Source organism: Miniopterus natalensis, chromosome 12 (genome assembly GCF_054644295.1).
Source record: "Miniopterus natalensis isolate mMinNat1 chromosome 12, mMinNat1.hap1, whole genome shotgun sequence".
Classification (NCBI taxonomy): Eukaryota; Metazoa; Chordata; class Mammalia; order Chiroptera; family Miniopteridae; genus Miniopterus; species Miniopterus natalensis.
The window spans coordinates 47741776-47769072 of NC_142092.1; the positions used below are offsets into that span (position 1 = coordinate 47741776).

At 42.1% G+C, this 27297-nt stretch overlaps 1 protein-coding gene across 2 annotated transcripts in view; it reads left to right on the forward strand.

Annotated features, from left to right (window-relative positions):
* Window positions 1–3645: 3645 nt before the first annotated feature.
* The window catches only part of RUSC2 (RUN and SH3 domain containing 2), a 51374-nt gene continuing 27722 nt past the window's right edge, over window positions 3646–27297 (forward strand). The window contains exon 1 of one of the 2 annotated variants that reach the window (XM_016222954.2): window positions 3646–3710. The gene's annotated coding sequence lies outside the window, so the exon portion shown is untranslated. Of the gene's footprint in view, window positions 3711–23981; window positions 24137–27297 lie in introns of those variants that run through there. The other variant, XM_016222955.2, reaches the window with a different exon arrangement.

The following is a 27297-nucleotide window of genomic DNA, read 5'->3' on the forward strand; positions in this document are numbered from 1 at the left end:
ACCAGGTTAGGGAAGTTTTCTGCCATTATTTCTTCATACTTTCTACATCTTCTGGTGTTTCTACGATGCAAATATTGTTACGTTTCATGTTGTTCCACAGTTCCCTTAAACTGTCCTGTTTTTTAATTGTTTTTTCTTTTTAGTTCTCTAATTGAGTGATTTTTTTCTGCTCTATTTTCTAATTCCCTGATCCAATCCTCAGCTTTCCCTTATCTGCTGTTTATTCCTTCCAATGTTTTTTTAAAAGTATTATTTCTACTATGTCATTCTTAATTTCCATCATAGTTTCCATTTCTTTTCTCATGCTGTTGAGCATCTTTATGATCAGTATTCTGAACTCTGTATCTGATAGATTGCTTACCTTCATTTCATTTAGCTCTTCTTCTGGAGAATTCTTTTGTTCTTTCATTTGGGACTTGTTTTTCGTCTTCCCATTTTGGCTGCCTGTTTGGATTTGTTTCTATGTATTAGGTAGATCTGCTAGGACTCCTAGTCTTTGGGATAATCTCTGGTGCAGGCCAATGTCCGACACTGTTTGTGACTGGCCTTGAGTACCCTGTTTGAAGTTTTTCACACTCCACAGCTTGTGGTTCCCTCTGCTGGGGCTGGGTGTGTTTGAACTGGACCAAGATAAACACCAAGTTCTGCTTTTCCAAGCCCTGGGTCCAGAAACAAATCAGACAAAGAATCAAAGCACCCAGAGGCTGCTATTCAGTCTCTTAATGAGACTCAGGCTGTAGAATCTCCACAGGGTGGGTTGAGAGGTTTTCCAGCAAGGGGGAGCAATTACTCCCCGCCTCCCCCCCCCCCCCAAGCAAAGGCTGCCTGGAAGGTAAATATCTGCTTGAGAAAGGTATCCTTTGTGTATAAGGGAATGACTCAGCACAGGAATCCACATGGCTGCCCTCTGAGCTGTTTCCCCAGCCAGTGCCCCTGGATTCTCCTCACACAGCTCTAGTCCACTCTGCCCTCCCTCTGCCAGAGCCTAAGGTGAGTGGCTGCACACAAAACTTTGTGCATTGGCCTTTTAAGAGGGTGCCTGCATTTCCAGCCATCACTCCCTGGCATGCAGAAACCCTGCTGCTTTTCACAGCCAGATGTTATGTGGGCACCTGTCTCAGTTCTGGTGCTCTGGGCTGGGAAGCCCAGCTTGGGGTTTGGACCCCAGAGTTCTCAGTGGGAACCCCCCACAGCTGAGACATCCCTCTGGACCTTCAGCTGCTGTCTGTGGGAGCCCAGCCAGCCCTCTTGCACCTCCGCACTCCCTACCAGTCTCTGTGAGGTCTCCACTTTTCATCCTTGGTTATGAGAGGGCTCTCCAGCCAGTCTTCAATTGCAGTTGATTATTCAGGATGGGTTTTCTATATTTTAGTTGTAATTCCAGTTTGGTCCTGGGAGAGTGTCAGTGTAGCTTCCACTTAATCCACTGCCATCTTGGAATCTAGGTCCAGAATTTTATTTTTAAAATTTGTATTTGATCTGCCATTCCTGCCTCTGCATAAAGTCCTTCAGTTCCTCACTCCACTGCTTACAGGCGAGTCCCAACTCCTTAGTATGTCACAGGAGGCTCTTAATCATCACACCCCTGACCATTTCTGCTGTGCTCTCTCCATTGCACCCCACACCTCCATCATATCAGTTATTTTGCCCCTCTGTTCTTTGCACATGCTGATTCCCCACACCCTTTATCTCCCACTCATTCTTCAAACCTCAGGTGAAACACTTCTGTGAGACCTGAAGATGCATTACACAAAGTAACATTTATCTGCTTCTTTGACTGTAACCCAACAAGCCTGTGAGTTCCTAAAGCACAAGTGTCAGTCTCTAACTCTTTCCCGGAGCATGGAATCTAGTGGGCTTCTAATAACTATTTGCTGAATGACCACCTGCCCCCATACCCCATAGGATCCTCAATGTTTCACACCCTATCCACCATCAGGAGTGGGAAGCACATGAGTTCTGTTAAAGAAAAAATTATTCATGACACATGTTAAAGATGGTAAGGCAGACTCTACTTAAGGGGGACCATTGTGATAAGTTTGGGGACCACAGCAATAGTCTTGCAGCAGGGGGAGAGATTGAGCTCAACTCAGATCTCAATAAGGACAAGTGGGGATTTATAGCCAAGGAACAGGGGTTAGAGGGTCAGTGGATGGAAAATTAGTCTTAGGCCTTAGCCCATTTTGCTCAGTGGTTACAGCGTTGGCCCTCAGGTTCTCAGGTTCAATCCCCAGTCAAGGTCCTGTACCTCAGTTGCTGGCTCGATCCCCAGCCTGGGTCAGGGTTCGTAAAGGAGACAACCAATCAATGTGTCTCTCTCCAATCAATGTTTCTCTCCCTCTCCCTCCCCCTCCCCCTCCATTCCTCCTTACCTACCTCCTTACCTACCTCCCTTCCACACTCTCTGAAAAGCATTGGAAAAAATATCCTCAGGTGAGAATTTAAAATAAAAGAAAATTTGTCTTAGTCTGTTCGGGCTGGTATAATACTACAGGCTGTAGTTTATAAGCAACAAAAATTTCTCAGTTCTGGAAGCTGGAAGCTCAAAATCCAGGTGCCGAGCAAGGTTTTTTTCCAGGTTACAGACTTCTTGTAGGATTGAACTAGGGAGTTCTGTGAGATCTTCATAAGCACTAATCTTATTCATGCTGGCTCCACCCTCATAACCTCATCACCTCCCAAAGGCCCCCATCTACTAATAGTATCACCTTGGGTGTTAGAATTTTAACATACAAATTTTGGACCATAGCACTTGGTCTACAGCATTCATGTGGACCATGGCATCCAGACCATAGCAGTTACTAAGAGAAGAAACATCAGGGGTAAAGTGGATTCTTATTAGACAGATTCAACAAAATTCCTGTTGATGCCAGCCCAGGGTGATAAGATATCCAGGGTGGTCAAATGCCAAGGGTGGGGAATTTTCACTAAACTGACTTACCAGGATCCTTGTTCAAACTGTATTCTGCAAGGCCAGAGAGGGAAGCCCAGGGTCGAGCCTAAGTCCAGCAGAGGTCTCAGAAGAGCCTGACTTAAAGTTTTGGTCAAAGGAAAGAGTCTTTGTCAGTTCTAGATTTTTACCAAGGCTTCTTAACCCTGGCTATGCGTGGAGTGCTTTGTAAAATACCAAAACCTGGGCGCCCACCACCCTAGTGATTCCTGATCTTGGCTGGGGTCAGGCCTTAGTTTTGTTGCTTTTCTACTTTCCCCGAGGTTCTACTTTGGTGTCAGGGTTTATTATCACCGCTTTAGGCGGAGGTGGCTGAGCAAATACACCTAACTTCGAAACCAGTAGGCCTGCTCCTTGGGGTTCTGGGTTCGAGCCTCCACAGCCGCCCCTCGGCGGACACCACCCCGAAGGGGAGGGGCGCGGGCCTCAGAAGGCGGGGCCCCGGCGGCAGCCTGGCCGCTCCCCTCCCGGGAAAGCTCTGCGCGTGACTCGCGGCGCCCTTCGCAGCCGGGCGGGAGGAGAGGCGGGCGAGCCCGCGAGCCCTGTGGACCGAACCAACGCGCGGTTCCGAGGGGCGGCTGGAGGGCGATCCAGACTGGACCATCGGCCTCGCAGCTGCAGGGGGGGCCGGGCGTTACCAACCCGCCGGAGAGGAGGGGGGCACCGGCCTGTCCGGGCGGTACCGCTATCCCTGGAGGGTGGGAGCCGCCGCAGCCGCCGCCGCCGCTGTAGGACCGGCCACGCTGAGGCGACAGACTAGGTAGGGACGCCTCTTCGCCGCCCAGCGGGGTCGGGAGACCCTCTGCCCTCACGTTCTTGTGATCCCTTGGAGAGGGCCCCGCGTCTGCCCACCTACCCAGCCCTCGGCACCGCCCTTCCCCTCAGCTTCTCCCCCCGTTCCTTCAGCCGCATCCTCCCCGGCCGCTCTTTCCCTCTGGACCCAGCTCATCCTCAGTGCTCTTCCTGACCCTTCGACTCTACCTCCCACTGAACCCGCAGACACCCAGGACCACCTGTCCCTTTGGGCGTCACCCCAGATCCAGCCCAACCGTTTCTTCAAACTGTCCCTTCGGAGACGCCCGCTCGTCCGAGTCGCCCCCAGTAGTCATCGTTGTCCCCACATCTTTTGGGACCGCCCTGGGGGAGCGCGGAGGCCCAGCATCCAGCCCCGAGACTGCGGCGGGGACCTCCGCGGGGTCCTCTGCGCCCCCGCCCCTTGCTCCCTGGTTAAAGTTGGTATCTGCTCCAGCAGGGATGGGATCTCTCTCGTGCACCCCATTTTACCTTGCGAAAAGCTTTGGCCTGGCAGTTTGCCAGTCCCCTGCCACTGCACTTACCTGCTGCGAAGGGCACGGTGATACTATTGCCCGGGGCTGGCTTGGGACGGCCAGGCTGGCCCTGTAGACCCCAGGGACTGCCCTGGAGGCAAGGACCATACACAATTCATTTGTATCCCCAGTGCCCAGGACAGTGTCTGTCTGGCACATGGTAGCATTCAGTGAATATTTGATGGGTAGATGGATGGATGGATGGATGGATGAATGAATGAAAGAGCCCAATGCAGAGGCTGTGAGGCAGAGTGCTTTAGTGGGAAAGGTGTCACTAGGTACCTGAAAGGGTAAAAAAGGAAGATCATTGCGGGGGGGGGGGGGGGGGGGGGGGGGGGCTTACTTGTAGTGCTCATATTGGGAGCATAAAATGGAATATATTCAGTCTTTCAATTCATGCATCTAATTTCATTTACATACCAGCTTCTTCTATGTATCAGATGTTTTCCACTTATGTTCTGTTAACAACAACAACAAAAACAACAACAACAAAAAGTCCGGGCTAGGGCTGCAGAAATTTTTATTGGTTAGTGCCTTAGAGGCTGCCCAGATCATCTTGAAAGAGCTTTGCCCAGGTGAACCGCTCCTCTTTCCCAGGAGACTAACTGCTCCCTCTGGGGAAGAATTCCAGAGGCTAGCCACAGCCTTTAAAGCTGGCTCAGTGTAGCTGGTCAGCCCGTGCATCAGGGCAGGTTAGAGGAATGAACCACCTTAGTTATTTTACCCTTTAGCTTCTGGATACCCAAATGGCACCACCACCCCACCTACCATCTCAGAGACTGGAGGGATAGACATCCCAGGCAGGCCTAGTGTAAGAGATATCAAAGATTCCTAAATACTATTGCAGTATAATCAGGCCATTTATATCTCAGTAGACCAGAGTCAGACAGGGATTACCACCACATGGACAGTGTCAGTAATAAACAAGAACATGAGCCTTTTAAAGATGGAATTCTCAAAGAACAGAGAGCCTGGGACCTGTTTTTATTGATTTCTAGGGGGATGACCTAAACACATTCAGTTTCCTAAAGGAAGGACAGTGTTCAGACCTCAGTTTGGGCCCAGGTTCCATGGGGGAAGTAGATAACATTGCTGAGTGATAAAACAATGGCTGGAAAGTTGTAAGAGTTTATAAACTGAGAAGTAGTTGCCTGACTAGTAGTGGCATTATTGTAACTAGGGTTCAGAGTTTTAGTGGGTAAAATAAAGTTCTTAGGAGGCAGTGGTTTGGATTACGGGAAGGAAGAGAGATCCCACAACCTGCTTTTCTGTTACCTGTGCCCCTCCTCCTCTATGGCAATAGGGCACTTACTACCATTGTTTCTCTTCTGCTTTGAGCCAAAGTTAAAATCTGATTTTCTCTGATTTTTATGTTAAGTGTTTAAGGTCCCTTTTTGAGGCCAGGCCTGCCTAACAGGAGTCTGGGTATGTTCCCACCCATTTGTGGCTTTGATCTCTCCGTCTGCACTTTCTCTTTCTCTCACCCTCTAACCTATCTTTATAAGTAAGTCTTGGATCACAGAAACCTAAAGCAGGGAGGGGCTCCAGAGCTGGATTAACTATGGCCATGATAGCTAGAAACCAATACTTTTTTTTCATGAGCCCTATCCAGTGTTGCTCAGTGGTTAGAGTGTCGGCCTACACACCAAAGGGTCACAGGTTTGAGTCCAGTTCAAGGGCACCTACCTGGGTTGCAGGTTTGCTCCCAGCCCCTACTGGGACACCTGCGGGAGGCAACAAGTCAGTGTGTCCCTCTCGTATCTATGTTTCTCCCACCACCACCACCACCACCCCCTTCCCCCCGCTCCCTCCCTTCCACTCTCTCTGAAAAGCAATGGAAAAAATATCCTCAGGTGAGGGTTAACAAACATTTTTTATTTATTATTTATTTTGAGAGAGAGAGGGAGAGAGAGAAACACCAATGTGAGAGCGAGACATAGACATCTGTCGTCTGCCTCCTGCATGCCCCCTATCGGTGATCAAGCCCGAAACCCTGAGAGGGAATCAAACCCGCAACCTTTTGACACACAGGACTACCCCAAACCATCTGAGCCACATGGGCCAGGGGTAATCAGCACATTTTTAATTAGCTTTTCTACTTTTTCTTGTCTAGGCTCCCTGATAAGACCTCAGTATCCCCAAAATACTCTGGGCTATTTGATTTCTTTTCAACTTCCAGTACTTTAGAGCATTGCCAGATAAAATACAGGATACCAAGTTAAAATTGAATTTCAGATAAACAACAGGGTGTCCTGTATTTTTATTTGCTAAACCTAGCAACCCTAGTTCATTGGGAGGCTTATGCATTCTAATTTTCTCTCTACAAATTTAGGACAATAACTCACCCTTCCATTACTCATACACAATGACTGAGCACCCTATGAAAAGTCACTTGACTGAGATGGCTCACTGTATGATAGGGTAAGGGCAGGCTCTGTGGAGATAGTTTGATTGGTCTGTGTTGAGGTTACCCAGAAAACACCCACACAGACATTAGTATATGATATTATAGTTCTTGTCAAATGAGTTCGTCATGCAAAATGAGCATATTATTTTGAGTAGCCAGATATTGACATTGCTCTGAGAAAGAGAGATATGTGAGAGTGGGGTGAAGGTGGATTCTAAAGAAAAAGTATAACTTATAGCAGAACCTCTTGTTTAGCACATTTACTCTTTTGTGTGTGTGGTAAAATATACATAACATAAAGTTTACCATTTTAACCATTCTCAAGTGTACAGTTCAGTGGCATTAAGTACATTCACGTTGTCCAGCCATCACCACCCATCTCCAGAACTTTTTCATCTTCTCAAGCTGAAACCATATCCATTAAACACTAACTCCTCACTCCCCCCCCCCCAGCACCTGGCAACCACCATTCTACTTTTTTCTCCATGAATTCTAATATTCTAGGTCCTTTATATAAGTCCAAGCATACAATATTTGTCTTTTTGTGACTGGCTTATTTCACTTAACGTAATGTCTTCAAGGTTCATCCAAGTTGTAGCTTGTACCCAAATTTCCTTCCTTTTTAAGGTTGAATAATATTCACTATATGTATATTCCATTCCATGGACACTTGGGTTGCTTCTACCTTTTAGCTATTGTGAATAATGCTCAGAGTAGCATACCTAGAAATAGAATTGCTGGATTGTATGGTAAGTCTATATTTGCTTTTTTGAGAAACTGCCGTACCGTTTTTTACAGTGGCTATACATTTTACATTTCCACAGCAATACAAAATTTTCCAGTTTGCCTCATCCTTGCTAACACTTCTTTACTTTTCTTTTCTTTTTTAATAATAGTCATCCTAATGGCTATGGAGTGGTATCTCATAATTTTGACTTGCATTTCTCTAATGATTAGTGATGTTGAGCATCTCTTCATGTGCTTATTAACCATTTCTTCTTTGAGAAACGTCTTTTGAAATCTGTTGGCCATTTTTAAGCTGGATTATTGTTGAATTGTAAGAGTTCTTTATATATTCTGGATAGAAGTCTCTTTTCAGATATTTGATTTGCAAATACGTTCTTCCATTCCGTGGGTTGCCTTTTCACTCTTTTGATAGTCCTTTGATGCACAAAAGTTTTAAGTCTTGATGAAGTAAAATTTACCTATTTTTTCTTTTGTTACCTGTGCTTTTGGTGTCCAAGAAATCATTGCCAAATTCAGTGTCATGAAGCTTTCCTCCTATGTTTTCTTCTAAGTTTTTTATTTATTTATAGTTTTATCTCTTATGGTTAGATCTTTGATCCATTTTTAGTTAATTTGTATATGTACTGTAAGATAAAGACCCAATTTCATCCTTTTGCATGTGTATACCAGTTTTCCCAACACCATTTGTTGAAAAGACTGTCCTTTCCCATTAAATAAACTTGGCATTCTTGTTGAAAGTCATTTCACCATATATGCCAGGGTTTATTTCTGGGCTCTCTATTGTATTTCATTAGCCTATATGTACTTTATGCCAGTACCACATTCTTTTGATTACTGTAGCTTTGTAATAAGATTAGAAATAAGGAAATGTGAGTCCTCCAACTTCGTTTTTCTTTTTCAGGATTGTTTTAGCTATTCAGGATTCCTTGAGATTCCATATGAATAGGGTTGGACTTTCCTATTTCTGCAAAAAAAAAAAAAAAAAAAAATGTCATTAGGATTTTTAAATGGGTTGCAAAAATCCATAGATTGCTTTGGGTAGCATTGACATCTTCTTTTATCATTATTGTGGCAAGAATATGTAATGAGACCTACCCTCTTAACAAACTTTTAAGTGTACAATATATCGTTGACTCTAAGTACACTGTTAAACAGCGGATCTCTAAAACTTAATCATCTTGCTTGGCAGAAACTTTATACCCATTAAACAGCAACTCCTTACTTTCCTCTCCCCAGCCCCTGGCAACCACCATTCCACTCTTTGATTCATGAGTTTGACTATTTTTAGATACCGCATATAAATGGAATCAGATATATCTTTCTGTAATTAGCTTATTTCACCTAGCATAATGCCCGTCTATGTTGTCGCATATTGCGGGTATTGACATCTTAACAATATTAAGTCTTACAATCCACGAACACAAGATACCTTTCTATTCATTTGTGTCTTCTTTAATTTCTTCCAGCAAGATTTTATAGTTTTTAGTGTATGTCTTTCACTTCCTTGGTTGAATTTATTCCTAAGTATTTTATTCTTTTTGATGTTATTGTAAATGGAATTGTTTGCAGATTGGAATCTTTTTAGATTGCTTCTTGCCAGTGTATAGAAATACAACTGATTTTTATGTGTCGATTTTTGTGTCCTGTAACTTTGCTGAATTCATTTATTAGTTCTAACAGTTTGGGGGAGAATTTTTAGAGTTTTCTACATATAAGATCACATCATCTGCAAACAGAATGCAGATGCCTTATATTTCTTTTTCTTGCCTCATTATCTAGCTAGGACTTCCAGTACTCTGTTGAATAGACATGGCAAAAGTGAACCATATTTCCTCTTAACACATAGCCTTATGGGTTTGAGGATTTGGTATGTAAGTCCTTAATAGACACTGGGAACAAAACTGTATTTTAGCCTAGTATATTAATTAGTGTTAATATGTAGTGAGTCATCAAGAAAAAGTTAAGTTATATATTGCCTATATACTGTATATAAAATGAAAGTTGTAAATAAAAGTGTACATTTTACAGGAGTTTTACCAAAATACATAAAGCTTTTAAAATTAATTTAGACAATTCAGGAAGAAAAGTTCTGTTCTCTGTAATTCTTGGTTTAATAAAATAGTCTTCTTTCTTCTCCAGGAAGATGAGACAGTGAGCTCTGACATGTCCGCTGTGTTTGACTTCTTATATGAGGTCCTGCAGTCAAGGACAATGAATTGATAACTGGGCGGAGAGAAAAACAGGACCAGCCAACTTCTGACCAGGATATAGTTATCTTAGGATTCAAAGGCTATACTTAACTTGTTTATCTTAGTATCCTAAACTCTATATTTAACTTATCTGTTTTTATACTTTTGTCCTTTTTGTTCTTGTACAATTCTTTTTAAAAAGAAAATACAGCCTTTTATTTAGTGTACTTAGAGAAAAATGGAAAGTTATTTTTATTCATAGTCAGGTAAAGGAAAAAAGGAGAGCAGAGTATTCCTAAAGTCCATATAGATAGGGTTTGGATGACCCCACAGCAAAAAGCAAAAACTCAAGAGGAGAAAGTTGGGGACCTACTGCTGGTCCCATTCATCTTACAGTCATTTGTCTTCCAAAATATTATTTTCTTGTGTTTTGAAGTGTCATACCCTATTTATTTAAGGATATAGCCCAGCTTTGTTATCCAGACCAGCATATTCTCTGAGGGTTCTGCATACCTAGAATTGTTCTGTATGGCTAATTATTTGCTTTTAAATATCCCCCAAAGCATAGTGATTTAAACATTTCTGTCTCACATATATTACTGTATAATAAGCCAGCCTAAAACTTAGTGGCTTAAAACAATGATTAATTGTGTTTCACAATTCTGTGAATTGACTAGGTTGGTTTCTTGCAGTTCCAAAAGAGGAGTTCTAGAAATATTTGGAATAGGAGCACTATTGGAATGAATTAAGTCTCCCAAGGTCACTACTTTGAAGGTTGCCTCTTATTTGGTTGTACAAGAGCTATTCTGCTTCTTTAAAATATTATTCTCTTCATACTTAGAGCTACAGATAACATCTTAGATAGTGTCTATTTCAGTTTATAGGCTGATTTATACAACGTGTTTTGTCTGACATCCAACACAGCAGCCTACAACATTATTAGTTTATTCATCTTCAGTGAGAGTGGTTGGACAAGGGAGGCCTGGAAGCAGGACTACCTGCCCCATTATGCACTTGTGAGTTCTTTCTGACAACCCAGTGGTGGTAATAGGTAGTTAACAAGGATCATTGATCTCATGAGAATGAAAGACAACTATGGCTTTTTATTGAATTGTGAGGATCTGTAATAGAGAATAGAGGATTTCAAACTTTTTTAGAGAACTTTTTAAACAGAAATTTTACAATTCCTATATCATCAAATCTTTGGTTTTCTTTTGTGATTTCAGTAAATACTCTAGAAGTCTTTGTTGTGAGTGTGGCTTTTGATTGCAGATTTCTCTAAGGAACATCCCCCCAACCCCTGCTATTTCCAGCTTTATTGACATATGATTGACATATAAAATTGTGTAAGTTTAAGGTATACAGTGTATTGATTTGATATACTTATATATTGGAAAATGATTACCACATTAAGGCTAGTTAAACCTCCATACTTCACATAATTACCATTTTTCAAATGGTAGGAACATTGAAGATCTACACTCTTAGCAACTTTCAAGTATCATTAACCATAATAGTCATGCTGTCATTAATCCCTAGAACTTATGCATTTTATAAGTGGAAATGTATATCCTTTGACCAACATAACCCCATTTCTTCAACCCTTCAGCCCCTGGGAACCACCATTCTACTCTCTGTTTCTATGAGTTAGGTTTTTTTAGAGTACACATATAAGCAATATCATATAGTATTTGTCTTTCTCTTTCTGACTTATTTCAGTTAGCATAATGCCCTCAAGTTCCATCCATGTTGTCACAAATGGGAAGATTTCCTTTTTTCTCATGGCTGAATAATGTGAGGAACTCTCTTTATTCATGTGGTTCTCTCTAACAAATTCTCAGACCTGCATTCATATTTCCACTTCTTCTTTAAGAATTTACTCATAATGCCCTGACCAGGTAGCTCAGTTGGGTAGAGCATCATCTCAATACACCAAAGTTGCAGGTCTGATTCCCAGGCAGGGTACATATATGAGCAACCACTGAATGGTTGGATAAGTGGAACAACAAATCAATCTCTCTCTCCCTCTCCCCCTCCCTCTCTCCCTCTCCCCCTCCCTCCCTCCCTCCCTCCCTCCCTCCCTCCCTCCCTCCCTCCCTCCCTCCCTCCCTCCCCCTTCCCTCTTTTCCTCTCTCTCTTTCTCTCAAGTCAATAAATTAAAAAATTATAAAAGAATCTACTCATTAGACCTCCTTTCTGAAACCTTTCCTGATCACCCCTTACAAACTTGTGTAAGATTTGCACTGTGCTTTCACTAGCCTTGCCTAGGCTCAATTATATACACAACTGTAAATTCTGTGAGGGCAGGAATAGTCTTTGAATCCAGGGTCTCTCACAGATCTAGAGAAATCTTGGCCTCTTATTCAACATAGTACTGGAAGTCCTAGCCACAGCAATCAGACAAGAAGAAGAAATAAAAAGCATCCAAATTGGAAAGTAAAACTCATTATTTGCAGATGATATGATACTGTATATAGAGAACCCTAAAGATTCCACCAAAAAACTACCAGAACTGATCAATGAATTCAGTAAAGTAGCAGGATACAACATAAATATCCAGAAATCGGTTGCAGTTTTATATACCAATAATGAACACTCAGAAAGGGAAACTAAGAAAACAATCCGATTTATAATTGCATAAAAATTAAATACCTAGAAATAAATTTAACAAAGGATATAAAAGACCTATACTTGGAAAATTATAAGACACTGAAGAAAGTATTGAAGAAAATATAAATAAGTGGAAGCATATACCATGTTTGTGGATAGGAAGAATTAACATCATTAAAATGTCCACACTACCCAAAGCAATCTATAGATTCAATGCAATTCCTATCAAGATACCAATGACATACTTCATAGAACTAGAACAAATATTCCAAAAATTTATATGGAACCATAAAAGACCTTGAATAACCACAGAAATCTTAAGAAAGAAGAACAAAATTAGAGGAATCACACCACCTGATATCTAACTATACTACAAGGCCTTAGTAATCAAAATAGCATGGTATTATCATGAAAACAGACGTATAGATCAATGGAACAGAATAGAGAGCCCAAAAATAAACCCACGCATTTATGGTCAATTAATATTTGACAAGGGAGACAAGAAAATATAATGGGGTAAATACTGTCTATTCAATAAGTGGTATTGGGGAAATTGGGCAGATATATGCCAAAAAAAAGAAAATAGACCACCTTCTTAAGACACCATACACAAAAGTAAACTCAAAATGGATTGAAGACTTAAATGTATGACTTGAAACCATAAAAGTCCTTAAAAAAACATAGGCAATAAAATCTTGGACATTTCTCGTAGCAATATTTTTTCTGATATATCTCTTTGGGCAAGGGAAACAAAATAAAAAATTAAAAAATAGGACTACATCAAACTAAAAACGTTTTGCACAGCAAAGGAAACCATCAGCAAAATGAAAAGGCAACCCACTGAACTGAAGAACATATTCACCAATGATACATCTGATAAGGGGTTAATATCCAAAATTTATAAGGAATTTATACAACTCAACACCAAAAACATAATCCAATTTAAAAATGGGCAGAGAACATGAATAGACACTTGTCCAAAGAGGATATGCAGGTGGCCAATAGACATATGAAAAGATGCTCAATGTCACTAATCATCAGAGAAATGCAAATTAAAACCAAAATGATACATCACCTCACACTTGTCGAATGGCTCCATCAACAAATCAGCAAACAGCAAGTGTTGGCGAGGGTGTGGAGAAAAGGGAACCCTCAGGCACTGTTGGTGGGAATGCAGACTGGTGCAGCCACTGTGGAAAGCAGTATAGAGTTTCCTCAAAAAATTAAAACGAGCTGCCTTATGACCTAGTGATTCCACTTCTGGGAATTTATCTGAAGAAACCTGAAACACTAATTGGAAAGAATATATGCACCCCTATGTTTATGGCAGTATTATTTACGATAGCCAATATTTGGAAGCAGCCCAAATGTGCATCAGTAGATGAGTGGATAAAAAAGCTGCTGGAGAATTTTGGAAAAATTAGGGACAAATACATAGAAAACTAAACAAACCAAAAGAGAGTCAAGTATTAAAAGTTACATTATAAATTATATTATAATAATAAGTTTATATAGACTGGATATTAAAAACTGGATTTAATTCTGTCAGAAATTGTGGGAAAAGTGGGTGTAAAATGCTAACATTCCTAGTTTTCCATACTAGGAAGTCAAAAGAATGTTTAAAATCAAGAAATTAAATAAGCATATTATTTGTAAACATGGAGATAAACGCCAGATGAAACAGTTAAAATATTTGAAAGTCATGGTCTCTGGAGAACAGCACAGAGGTGAAAAAGAGTAGAGCTGGGATTATTTTTCATCATAAACTTTGTAATACTATTTAACTTTGTAATCGATCATGTGCATATATTAATTTGATAAAATAAATGTTAATTTAAAAATAAATCCCCTTACACCATATCACCCTCTAGGTACTGTCACATTTCTCTATTCTAACAGCCAACTTCATTGGCCGCCAGGCTGTCTATTCTAATTCTACATTCACTTTTGTACACTCTCCTGTCTAACTTCATTTTCTATCACTCCCCTGAAATTGTTTATGTCAAGATCACTAGTGAACTCCCAGTTGTCATATATGATGGTCAGTTTCAACCACACTAGCTTTCCTTCAGTTTTTCTAAGATACCAACCACTTTCGTGCCTCAGGGCTTTCAAATATGTCATTCCTTCTGCCTAGACTGTTGTTTCCCACTCTCCTCCTGTTTAACTTCCTTTCAGCTCACCTTTCAAGACTCAAACATCATTTTACAAGTCTTTAATCAGCCTTAATTAAGTCCTCTTAATACCCCTACTATTTTTCCATGGTGTTTATCACACTTTGTAATTATATTTTTCTTTGTGTGATTGTCTCCTTCCTCCGCTAGATTGTAAACTCCATGAGGGCAGGGATAATATCTATTTTGTTCACCACTGTAATACTAGCAATAGTCTCAGTTCCTGGCCCATGGAAATCTTTGCCCAAAGATTGAATTAATAGCTTTTGAAAGAGGTGTTGAAGGAGGGCCTAGAATTAGAGCACTAATTGTAGGAATTAGAAGAGAAGATAGATTAAAGAGACTTTTCTAAAACAGAGACTATGGGACTTGGGGAGGGGCACGTGGTGTATATATCTGGAGTAATTAGACCTTTTAAGGAGAATCTTATCAGACCTTTTAAAGAGAATGTTTATGAGGAGGACTCGCTTTCAGTGGGTTCTGCTGACAGAGAGCAATTCAGGCAGACATGTACCTTAATTCGCTGTGTTCACTGGGTGGGAAACTCTTGATTCGCAGATAACTTGCAAATTTCCTCTAACCTTCTTTCTGTGTATTCCCTTGGGGTGTTTCCTGGAACAAAGCCACTTTACAATTTACAGGAGGACACAGAACAGAGCAGTGAAGGTGAAAGAAGTGGAAGTGGCATGCCTACGGAAAAAAGGCCGGGTGTGACAGTGGCGAGATTCCCTGTTGTAAACTGGTAAACTGAACAATAGCGCAGTCTCTAAAAGGCAATAGGAGGGACTTAGGTTTAAGAAAAGAAGGGATTCCTGTTTCATCTGTATTACGGTTGCCATTTACTGAGCCCTCACTGAATACCCGTCAATGTACTAGGTGTTTCTCTATCTTCTCTCTAACTCCCACCACCCCCTGTAAGAGAGGAATCGTTATCCTTATTTTACAAGTGAAGAAACCCAGGCTGACAGGGATCAAATGACTTGCCCACTGCTACAGAATTACTCCTTAAGAGCAGCCACATACCAACATTTCTTAGCCCTCTATGTTGACCAGAAAGAAACAAAAGTGAATGGCCTGAACCTGAAAGAGCAAATCAGGGACCTATTTCTTCATCCTAATGGACAGTAATTTGTTAGCTGAAGTGAGTTCATGACCTTAAATAAAAGTGTTTGATGTAAATAGGGACTGAACTCCAGCAAAATGAATGGGAGCTCAAATGAGAGAAGGTTATTGATAGATTTTAGTGCCGCCAAGGGCCAGAGTTTTCAGTTCAAATACAGATCATTTCAGTTGCCAATTCAGTGTAAGCTGGTCCCTGATTAATAAATATGTTAACTGGCCTGCCAGACAGAGCTGGCGTTTATGGATTAGCTGTTTTTCCTTTTAATGCAGCACGTTCCAAAGGCCTACTTTATAGGTTGTGTAATCAGTTAATTATTTGTTTAGTCTTCCCAGGTGAACTATAAGCTCCATGAAGGTAGGCACCAGTTCTGTTTTGTTCGCATAGTACAGTGTCTAGCACTTTGTAGGTGCTCGGTTAATGTTTATTAATGGTTCATCTAGTCCTTGGGCAAGACATTAGTATCTGTCTGAGGTTCTCAGGACCACTAACAAATTTCTCCATACATCCCACCTGAAGCAGGGAAGGAAGCCCTTCCAGACCCCTATGGGTGTGCTTCTAGGCTGGGCTTTTAGATTCCCCAAATCCTGCCTACTTTAGGTGGGGCCCAAAGGTTTCATGACATGTGGCTCTGGTTTGGGCAGTGGTGCTTGTCCTTGTTCTGATATTTTAATAATAAGTGGATCATGCTATTTCCCATCCCCAGGGGAGCTCACTGGGGCCACAGCTGAGAGGCAGTGGGAACACAGAGTTACTCCTGTCTCTGCTGGAACCTCCCCACCTCTACCCAGAGATGCTCCAATAGGGGTTGGCTAATCAGGAAATTCCAAACCCTTTTCCTGAAACTCTAAGCAGCCTGAGGAATCTCTCCAGCTGGAGTTGGAAAAGCTCCCAGTGAGGAGAGCTGAGTCTTATGTAACTTGATAGACTGCCCTTTTTTAGGAAAAAACAAACTGTTTCTCAGCTAGTGCCGGACTTTTTGGAAACACATCCCACATTCTTTCCTAGATGCTCAGCAGCCCCACTGGAAGCAGCTAACAGGGCAGAATTAAGGGTGAGGTTAAGGGGGGAGAGATGAAGAAAGAGGGAGAGAGGAACGTCTGTCATTCTGGCTGGAACTTGCTGTTCTGGTTCTCATGCTGTGGCTCCCAGTAGCAGTAGAGGGAGCCCAGTGTGGAGGGGAAGGGAACTCCGGGAGAGCAGTTGTACCTGGGCACGCTTGCCCTGCACATTCCACAAGCCAACCGTCTATCGTCTCAGCACTCCAACAAGGACTGCAACCGAGTGTGTGTAAAATGCCCATAGCTGTAATGAATCAAATTCTGCTCTGGAAAAAGAAAATTTTCCAGTTTAGTTTGGTGAGGATTCATTTACTCCTTAGTTCAATTCACTGAACATTTTAAGCTGCATGCCAGGCTCTAGGCTAAGTTAAATGACTACAAAGGTGAGCAAGACAGTCTCTATCCTTAACATGCAACCAAGGAGGAAAGAGAAAACGCATATAAATAGTTATAATACACTTCCTTGTTTCGTAGTCCTTTGCACTTTATGTAATTCTTGTATCCTTAAATCTCTTGTAAAGGTAACCACCAGCTTGATGTCCACCTGTGAACTTCTGTGCTAGATAATTCAAGATAAACAAAAATACAGAAAATCTCCCCTCTTCAGGTGTGACCAGTTATTTTACAAAGTTATTCATGAAAGGGGAAGGCATGATTTTAAGAATATTCTCTTCATTTCTTTCATTTCCATAATTTTCTCAAGCTAACATAAGGCATTTTAGAATTTTGACTGTAACTTGAATATTTTAAAATAACAAATAACTTTCTCAATGAATTATAATTTGCCCTAGGGCACCCCTGTAGCTTTCGCTCCTCCCCTGAAATAGGGTGTTAGGCACTTAATATACTTCTTCCTTGGTACTTGTATATCTTTTCTTTTGGGCTGTAAGTGGTGAGGGGAGGGAGGGTTCTCACTGTCTCCTGTGATGAAAACGGTCCATGAGGCCTAAGGTTTCAGGCCTATGAGGATCCCAAATGGCCCAAAAGATTCCATTAGCCCATTTACTGCCAGAAAACTCAGAAAATACAGATATTCAAAATGAAGAAAAAGTGTGTGTATTTTTAAAAAATAAAAATGAATTGTACATTATAAGTTGCTTTATTTAGGAAAACCTTTATCATGGACATAGTTTCATCTCAGCAACTATTCTAACAGTATTTTTATGTTTTGTAGAGTATTCCATTACATGGATTACCTCAATTTATTTAATCAATTCACTAATGAGGGAGCATTTAGAATTTTTTAATTTTTCTTTTATAAATGGTACTTCAATGAACATTCTTATGTATATATCTTTGTGTACTTTTATCATGTTATTTCTTTTAAATATATTTCCTAGAAGTAGACTAAAGAGTATATTTATTTCAAATATTGATACATATTACTTTGCTGCCCTTTTGAAAATTTCATTCATTCAAAAATATTAATTTACTATGTATACCAGACATTGTGCTAGGTTCTGGGGATATAATAGTAAATAATGATAGGCATGGTTTCTGCCCGGGGCAGCTTGCCTTCTAGCATTAGAAACTAAATAAACAGTTATAAAACACAATACAGGGAAGTGCAAGGTGCTCTGGGAGCATATAACCAGGGCATATAATGTGGCCTAGGAAGAGCCACTGAACTTGTGAGTTTCAGTTTAAAACCTGAAGGATGATTAAGAATTAGTCAGACAAATGGAAGGGCCACGTTCCAGTGAGTATGGAAGTGATGGTATGACTATAGGGCAAGGTAGGAGTGGCAAGTGATGGGAGGGCAGAGGTAAGTTATGAAGGGCAGAGTACACCTTTAGGGAGTTAGGATTTTATGGAAAGCCTTTGAAGGGTTTTTAAACAAGAGCATGATATAGATTTCATTTTGAAAGAATGGCTCTGGGAAGGGAGACCAGGATAGAGGTGATATAGGAGTTCAGACAAGTGGTAAGTATAGCTTGGTCTTGGGTAGTAGCATTGGGGATGGAGAATGGTGGACATAATTAGTAAGACTCTGGTTATTGGGATGTGGTAGGGTATATAGCATGGGAATCAAAATGAGTAACAGAAACCCAAAAATGATAACTTAAATAAGATGAAAATTTATTTATTTCTTAAAAATCCAGAGGTAGACAGTCCTGGGCTGGAATGGCAGCTCCACAGTCATTAGAAACCCAGTCCCCTTCCAGCTTTTTGCCCTGTTATCTACCTAGTTCATCTTTATAGTCCAAGACGGCTCCTGCAGCGCTGCCATCCTGCCTGCTTCCCTACCATCAGGATGGAGGAAGGGAGGAAGAAGGATGCAGCCTGTTTATCTTTAAAAAATTATCCAGAAGTCTCACAGACACTTCTACCATACCTTAGTGAAATGGCCACACCTACTTCCAAGGAATGTCGAAATTTAGAATTTTAGTTGGGCAGCATTGTACCCAGCTGAGCATCAGAGTTCTATCAATTTGAAAGAGAATTGATATTTGGCAACTAACAATCTGGAGCCTAGGAAAATGAGAAACTACAATTCAGCCAAATTGTTTACAAGATAACATTGATTACACAAAAATTACATATACCACTATTGAAAAGAGACTTCTTTGGCTACTAGGCAAAGATTTAATGTATTAAAATCCTGTTTATTGTTGTCATAAAGAATAAACAAGCGTTAGCTCTAACAAGGCCCCAGCTTAAATGTGAATGTGGCTCTATTGATTTGATCTGAGTCACCGCCATGCAAAATTGCCGTGCTTGCGATTTGAAGCACCTTGCCATTCGTTCACAGTCAGACTATAGAAAAGAGCAGGCCAACAGACTGCTGCTCTTTAGAATAAAGTTTAAATAGGACCTCAGTTCAGGCATGTGCTTAGTGTTCTCCTCTACCAAGGGTATCAGCAGTATATTCTAGTGGAAAGGGTAAGAACTTTGGAGTGAGTCAGAAAAGAGTTCCAAGCCCAACTCCCCTACTTTCTAGCCCTGTGATCTTGGGTCAAGTTATCTCTGCAAGAGCCTCAGTTTTCTCAACTGCAAAATAGAGGTAACAGTATCTATTTTGCAGGGCTATTTTGAAGATTAGAAATGCATTCATAACAAACATCTAACATAGTGGGTAGCATAGTAGATAATAAATAATAGCTATTATTATAATAAGTATTAGGCTACCCATAAGTCATTCATTTCCTTCTAGTCTGTGGTGTATGGGGAGATATAACTCCAGTGATTCCTGACCCTTTGACAGTGTTCTTAGATTGCTTCTGTAGCAGTTTGATCCCTGTTTACAAAGCCTGTAACTATTTGTAATAAATTCTGGATTCACAGTCAGCCCTAAGCCTTTGCTCAAAATGATTTTCCTTGCTATCCACAACCATACCACATATAGAAGCAGGAGGGGTGGGGAGGAGAGAAGGATTTGGGACCTGAGCCAATTCAAGTGTGGGTTCGGAGGGGGGAAGCCTGTTTGAGACATGGGGTAGTATTATTAAGCAGAAATAGAAAGATAAAGACTGTTTATGGCTCAGTCTGCACTCCAGAATGATAGCGCAATAAACTAAATTCCACAGATGTTTTTGAAGCGCTTTATATGAGGAGAATTAGCCAGTCTGTCAGCTCCAATACAAATAACCTCAGAATTCCTCCTTCACATTCCTCAGTGGCTCCTTAGAGGGGAGCTGCCTCTGAAATACAAGCATCAGCCCTTCAGAAAGCGGAAAGAGTGTCTCTAGGCAGGCCCAGCGGAGTCAGAATTTTGAGTTACAGACTTTGAATAGACAGGCCTTTAAGATCTAGTGTAGAGGTCAACCCACAAACTGAGAATAGTTTTTACACTTTTAAAGAGTTGTCATATATATATGGCAGAACTATGTGGCCCACAAAGCCTAAATATTCATTCTCCGTTCCTTTGCATATTTACTATCTAGCCCATGACAGATAGAGTTTGCTGAACAGAGGTGGGTCTCACCAGAGGCTGCAGGATGTCAGAACATTTGTTTTGAATCCCAGGTAGGCGCTTGCAGAAAAAGAGGCGTCAGCATCAACAAAGAATAGATTTCTATTTCTCCTCTCCAAGAGCTCTGGAGACCTGGCAAACTAACCTCATACTGAGGGATTGCTGGGCTAGAAAGAGTGAAGGCCTTTGTTGGGTTTAGAATACAGTATTGCCTTTGTTCAACTGAGCAGTGGAATGCATCCTTTCATTAACATTGCTTTCTCTGGCCTTCGGGCTAAGTCTAGTTTGTAAGTACTGCTGCTGAATGCTGTATCAATGGCATACAAGCCTCAGATCCGTGTCCTAGGCCCAGGCATAGGGGAGAATTGGGTTTGTAAATGGAGTAAGTAGGTGAGTGGAGGTGTTTCTTTTTGCTTGCATATTTCTACTTTCTCTATTACACTTTAGTGGAAATTAATACCTTATGTCCAGGGAAGCAGATTCCTAACTGTTTCTCAAACTACAGGTGGGAATTATAGTCCTGAAAGACAGGATCTGCACCTCCAGGCGCAGACCAGGTTCACTTCCCAACATGGCAACCATGACCCAGAAGAAGAAAAAACTCAGAAGGCCAGGGCTCTCTACCTATATGCATGAATGACCATTATATTTCTGAAATACTTTGGTCCAAAGAATTTACAGCATTTATTTACATTTCTTACTACACATTATTTTCGTTCAAATTTTTTCCCTTGCTTCAATACCAGAAGGTGGATACACTTAGCCCCTTTTCTGATGGTAAACCTAGAGCTTTGAGAGGACAGATACCTTGCCCCCAGATGACCCAGCAAGTCAGAGAAGAAACCAAGAATGAAAGCAGTGTTCCTGTCCTTGGGCATCCTGCCATTATCCTAGGCATGGGTGGCTTCCAGATGGAGCTGAGATCAAACCCCTTATCTCTAGTGATCAAATCTGGTTGTTTCTGAGGCTGTATTGTTCTGATGACTGGGTGGATAAGCCCTGAATGACAGGGGAAAATGTATTGAATGAGTGGCTCACTAACCTACCTTCCTTCCAGCACCCTGGCTCCTCAAGAAATTGATATGTTGTGTCACTGCCAATGGTTATGAGTCAGCCACAGGCAGGAAGATGATGGAGTCATTGGTACTGTGCTCTTTGGCTGCTTGGCTGCTTTCGTTGTACTTCAGCATTCCTACCTGGTGTGTGGTACATTTTTTTCATTCCATAGCAGTCTGCTGTGCACATGCCCCTCAGCTGGCCAGTCTACATCTATTTACATCAGCTGTCCAGCTGTCAGCCTCCTCACACCCATCTGCCTAATGGGACGAGATGAAATCTGTGTAGGAGCTGCCTTTCAGGGCGATGAGTGGGATATCCACAGAGTTCCAGGTACTGTGGTCTAAGTATAAGGTCCCTGGGACCCTGCTCTCTAGGACTTGGGGATAAAGAGGCTTCTGGGGAAAATTTTCTGGGCACTGGCTCCAGACCAGATGAGGGCTGGTTTCTTGGTGTTTCTGCCCTATGGTGTAATGTCTAGGGAAGGAGCTCTGGCCAAGTCAGTTTTCAAGGGATACCTGCTAAAACTCTGGGACTGGGACTGACAAGACTGAGCTTCTGGAAAATTGAGTAATAGTTTTTCCTTGATTTCATTTAGATCATTTCACTACAACCTGCATGTGTGTGTGGGGGGGGGGGGGGGGGGCTTCCAAAAAAATGTATTAGGTTTCTTTTCCAGGGCCCACCTGACTCAACAACTCACACTTGAGGTCCCCCTGGTCCCATGGGACCAGACAAGTGGACTTGTGACAGCTCTGTTCTTTTGGCCCTTTCCTGTCTCTGTTAATAGTGAACTGTTCTCAACAAGGCTCACTTCCTCCACAATCCAACTTAGCATCCAGAAGAAGCCTGGGGCCACTCCTATAGCAGGAAGCTGCCCTAGATTTGGGCAGTAACCAGTAGAACTTGATACTGACGCCAGAGTGTAAAAATAAACACCTCCTACAGTGCTGTCTTAATCCATTGGCATCAGAGTTGCTATTATTAACCCATAGGCCTCACAGGCAGCTGTGATGGGCAGACAACAGCCTGGACAGACCTATCCTGCCAGCTTGGGATCAGACTGTTTCTTTCCTACGCCTACTATGATCTGATCTGGGGCCCATAGAGAAGCGCCATCGGTCTAGGAGCATGCCCCACAACAGGTAATACTAGAGATGAATGTATATCTTTGGTTTGGGAAAGCCTTAGGTTCCCAGGGCCAGCCTACCAGTCCAGAGTATAATCGACAGCAGATGACTAATTCAGTCCTAGTGCTTGGAAGGGAAAAAAGGAACATGACTCTTTCCATTTCCTTTGGCTCTTTTAAAGAGATCTTGCCTTGTGGTTCCCTGGACCTAGAGACTTTAGGTTTTCTGGGAAATTGGGAAAGAAGAGAGGAAAGGACCCCATTGGTCCTCTGCCAAAGATATAATAATAACAGTGACCACAACTGAGCACTTACCTTATGCCAGGCACTTTACATACAATATCTTATTTAATTCTACCTCAAGCTTTTGAGGGAAAATATCATGACAGTTTTACAAATGAGGAAGCTGAAGTTTAGTGAAGTTGAGTAACTTCCCAAAGTCCACTGCCGCCAAGCAGTGTGTCAAATTGGAACCCAGACCTGTCCACACCAAAATCCATGTTCTGAATCATACAGGACCTAGGTTCCTGAATCCTCAGGACCCAGGCCAGACTCCAGCCACCTGTTATAAAATTGTTTTGCTTAAGTAAACATCAATTTACTCTCATTTTAGTCCTATAACTAAAGCAAACACCAAATAACTGGTGCACAGAAATGGTCTTTGCTGCCACCTGTTAGTGAGGTAGTCCCAGTGCTCTTACCAAGCTTGGTGAGCTGGAGGCTGCCATCTAAAGTCTATTGGAAGATAAGTCACCTCTGGGAAAGGCTTTGACTCTGAGGAGTCTCAGGGACAATGACTCCTCTGCTAAGAAAAAGCCCGGACTGGAACCTAGAGGAGGAAGGCTTTGATGATTTCTAGTAGTCACGCTGAGGGAGGAGTGTGTTTGAATGAAAATATTTCCTTGAAGGGCAGCTAGGTTTCTCTCTTTTCTTTCTGTACCTCCCCCATCCTGTCTCCACAACTGGCTTATGTAATTCAATCTAGATTTTTCTCATACCCTACTTCACCGTGCATATGTGGCCTTTTATTTACAGCTTTTGATGGACTGATTGGATAGCAGCTTACCAACTAGCACGACTCAGTCCAGAGCCTGGGGGGAGGGGAAGCAAACAACACTGATCAGGCTTCCTAGAGCCCTGGAGCCAAAAGGAGCAACCAAAGGAAAAGCAGGGGGTTGGCCACACTGAACATCAAGGAGAAGCCTAAGGGCCACTTTTGTCCCAGCTAATTAACTCCTGCAAATACACACTTGAGAGCTACATCCATGCACAGCAGCTCGTGGTAGGCCTTTCAGCACCCACTCCTGGTAATTGTCTCGCCTTGGCTTTCCGGCTCCCTTGCTGCTCAGGACACCTAGCAGTAGGAGGCTTTATCCCTCCGTCTCTTATCCTGTGGGCCTCATTCACCGCTGCTTCCTCCATCCCCTCATCCGAAGAACTCAGTCTGTCCAGGTAGGAACTAAATCTTTCCTAATTCTCTGTAGTCTTCCTCTCTCCCTAACCTACATCCTCCAAAGAGATAGGATTTACAGCAAATTCTCAATCTCTAGAGACTTATGACTGTAACAAGTCACGCACCTGGGGATACAGGTGTGCGTGTGTGCATGCTTGTGCGTGTGTGTATATATTTATGTTGAAAAGCAGGAGAGTGAGAGGGACGACATTTATTAGCACCCTGCATAAGAACCTTCCCTTGGGCCACAGGTTTTAACCTGACTTGGTTTATAATTAGAGTTTAAAGGGACCCTAGGACGTCATCTGATTCTGCCTTCAAACGCGTACTATGAGTTGAGCTAAGGAGGCAGTCCAACGGTTGACCTGATGGAGAAAGGCATACAGTTGCTGGCTGGGTCAGTGGAAGAGAATTTTTTTTCTAGGTGCAATCCCCTTTTGAGCAGAGAGAGACCCTGGGACAAAGTTGAGTTTATTATCAGATTCTTATGGAATAAAGGAAAGGAAAGCAAACCTCTTTACAACTCAGTGAGGGTCAGTGGCTTCTAGTTTATTCTTTTCCTGGGTATAATTCCCAGTGCTGCAGCCTCCACCATTGAATTGGGGCCCTTGGAGCTTCAGGTACAGCTGAGCCTGAGAGGTAAAGGCTTGGAAACCTGTTGGGGGCTCCTCCCCTGAATATTCTCTGTCAATGATTTTGATTACAGTAAAGGTGCCTGCCGTGTTTCCAGTTCATACAGGAGCAGCTAACTTGGCGAAAAGAAGATATGCCCACACCAGGTGGCTTTAGGAAAGAATTCTACTTTAAAGCCAGGATTCTTCTAGAATGTTTGTATTGACTTTTAGAAGCTGACTTTTAGCTGAACCTTTCTGTAACATTGTTGAGAAGCCAACAGCAGGGCAAGCTCTGTGCTTCGAAAGAGAACTCTGTATCAGAGAGGACAGAGAAGGAAGCAGCTGGGTGTGTCTGGGACAGCCCTTCAGGCTAGGTCTCTTTCAACACACTCCCAGGGTGCTGGCTGGCCTCACTTGCAGCCCAAAATAACATAACACCAGTTCAAAACAGTGGCCTCCTCAGCTAGGAACAGCTATACACAACCCAGAGGAAAGACAGATGAGCCCCGAGGCTGGCTGCTATTCCATTTGTGGAACCAGACTCCCGATGCCATAGCCAGGTGCTCTTAGGCATCTAACAGCCTGTTTATTCACTCCTTGCAGCTCAGCCCAGACAACCCCAGGAGTCACTATTACCAGGAATTCTTAAATCTCCAAATTCTTTCAGCATCTTTCAACACATTTCAAAGAAAAGTACTTGTCTTGGAGGAAATTCAGTCTCCATCAAATCTTATAGCCTATAAACACATAGAACTTTGGTAGGTAGTTATACCAATTGATTTCCCAAATTCATGCAGAAATATCATTTCTGTACTCAAAAGTAAGTTTGTTATTAGTGCAATTAATTGACATCATTTCCTAAACATACTTGATTTGAGAGTTATGGAGGGGAGGGGAGGGGAGGGGAGGGGAGGGGAGGGGAGGGGAGGGGAGGGGAGGGGAGGGGAGGGGAGGGAAGGGGAGGGAAGGGGCTTTCTATCAGTTAATCATTTTGTTTCAGCCCCATTTCTCCAACCCCAACAAACCATGTTCAGTCTTGCCTTTGTCCAGAGGTTTTCGGAATTTCTTCCTCTAAGCCCTAGGGCCCCCTGGAGGTGCCTTTGGGGCCCCCACAGTGGAGAGAGAGTTGAAGTGTATGGGCCTTTAGGCCTCTACTTCAACCAGAGTAGTTCTATTTTTTGTACTGGGGTGAAAAAGTTTAAAACCACTGCACTACCCCTTACCTCACATCCTGAAACGTCTTCCGTATTACCCTAGTCCTCTTCAGAGGGATTTTAGCAAAGGTTTTAACAAAATTTTGAGCCCCTCAAGTTGGGCTTTTGCCCCTGAACATCCAGCGTGGTGCTTTATACACAGCAGGAGTACGGTGGGTGCTGTGGGTGCTTGCTTGCTTGCTTGCTTGGATGACTCCTGAGAAGATGTTAATGAATGGCCTTGGGAAGCTTCTAGATCAGAGAAGAGTATGTAGTGTATCAGAGTTTCTTTTGGTTTGTTATGATTTGAGCACTTCTGACTTTTCCTGTTGGACTCAATCATGCAGTCTGAGGTGAAAACATGATTAAAAGGAGTTACCTAACGTAGGCTGTTGCTGGTGTAGAGAATACCTGCTAGGTCAGCACACGCAAAAGCACTTCCTGTTGATTGCCAAAGAAGAATGTCCTGACGTGAAAGGTAAGCAGAGCGATTATTGGGAAAGACTAGGGACAGAGGTCTACTAAAATCACGTAGTATTATGTATTTTTTAGTACTGCTTGCTTTCACTAAAAATTAGCCTGGGTGGTTTTCAGAACTACTCAGTGTCTTGACTGTGGGAAATGCAGATCTGTTTCTTTGCTAAGCTACACTTATAATACCATCCAAGCTGTTTATCTGTGCCTACAGTATACATCTACGTATCTTTTTTTCTTCTTCTCACTTTGGCTTTATTTTGTTTTTTAATTAACTTGTGTTTTATAAAGGCTATATATACATTTAGGTTTTTTAAAAAGCCAAATTGATAGAAAAAGGACATTAGTGGGAAAACGCAAAATCCAAATAGTCTGCAAGTTTATTTAATAGTAATGTACTTGATGTTAATTTCTTTGTTTTCGCAAATGTATGATGACTATGTAAGAGGGTAACATTAGGGAAACTGGTTGAAGGACATACAAGAATGCTGAACTATCTCTGCAACTTTTCTAAAAATTATTCCAAAATACACCCTGGCCAGTGTGCCTAAGTGGTCACAGTGTCGGACGGCACACTGAAGGGTCGCAGGTTCGATTCCCGGTCAAGGGCACGCTCCTGGGTTGCAGGTTTAATCACAGGGGCGTGTCGGGGGAGGCAACCAATCGCTGTGTCTCTCTCATATTGATGTTTCTCTCTCTCTCTCTCCTCTCTCTCTCCCCCTCCCTCCTTTCCACTCTCTCTGACAAGCAATGGGAAAATATTATCGGGTGAGGATTAAAATAAACAAACAAATAATAAATAAATAAATAATAAACAAAATAAAAATAGTTAATTTTGAAGAGGTCTTCACAATAATAATTAAAAAAAGGCAAATAGTG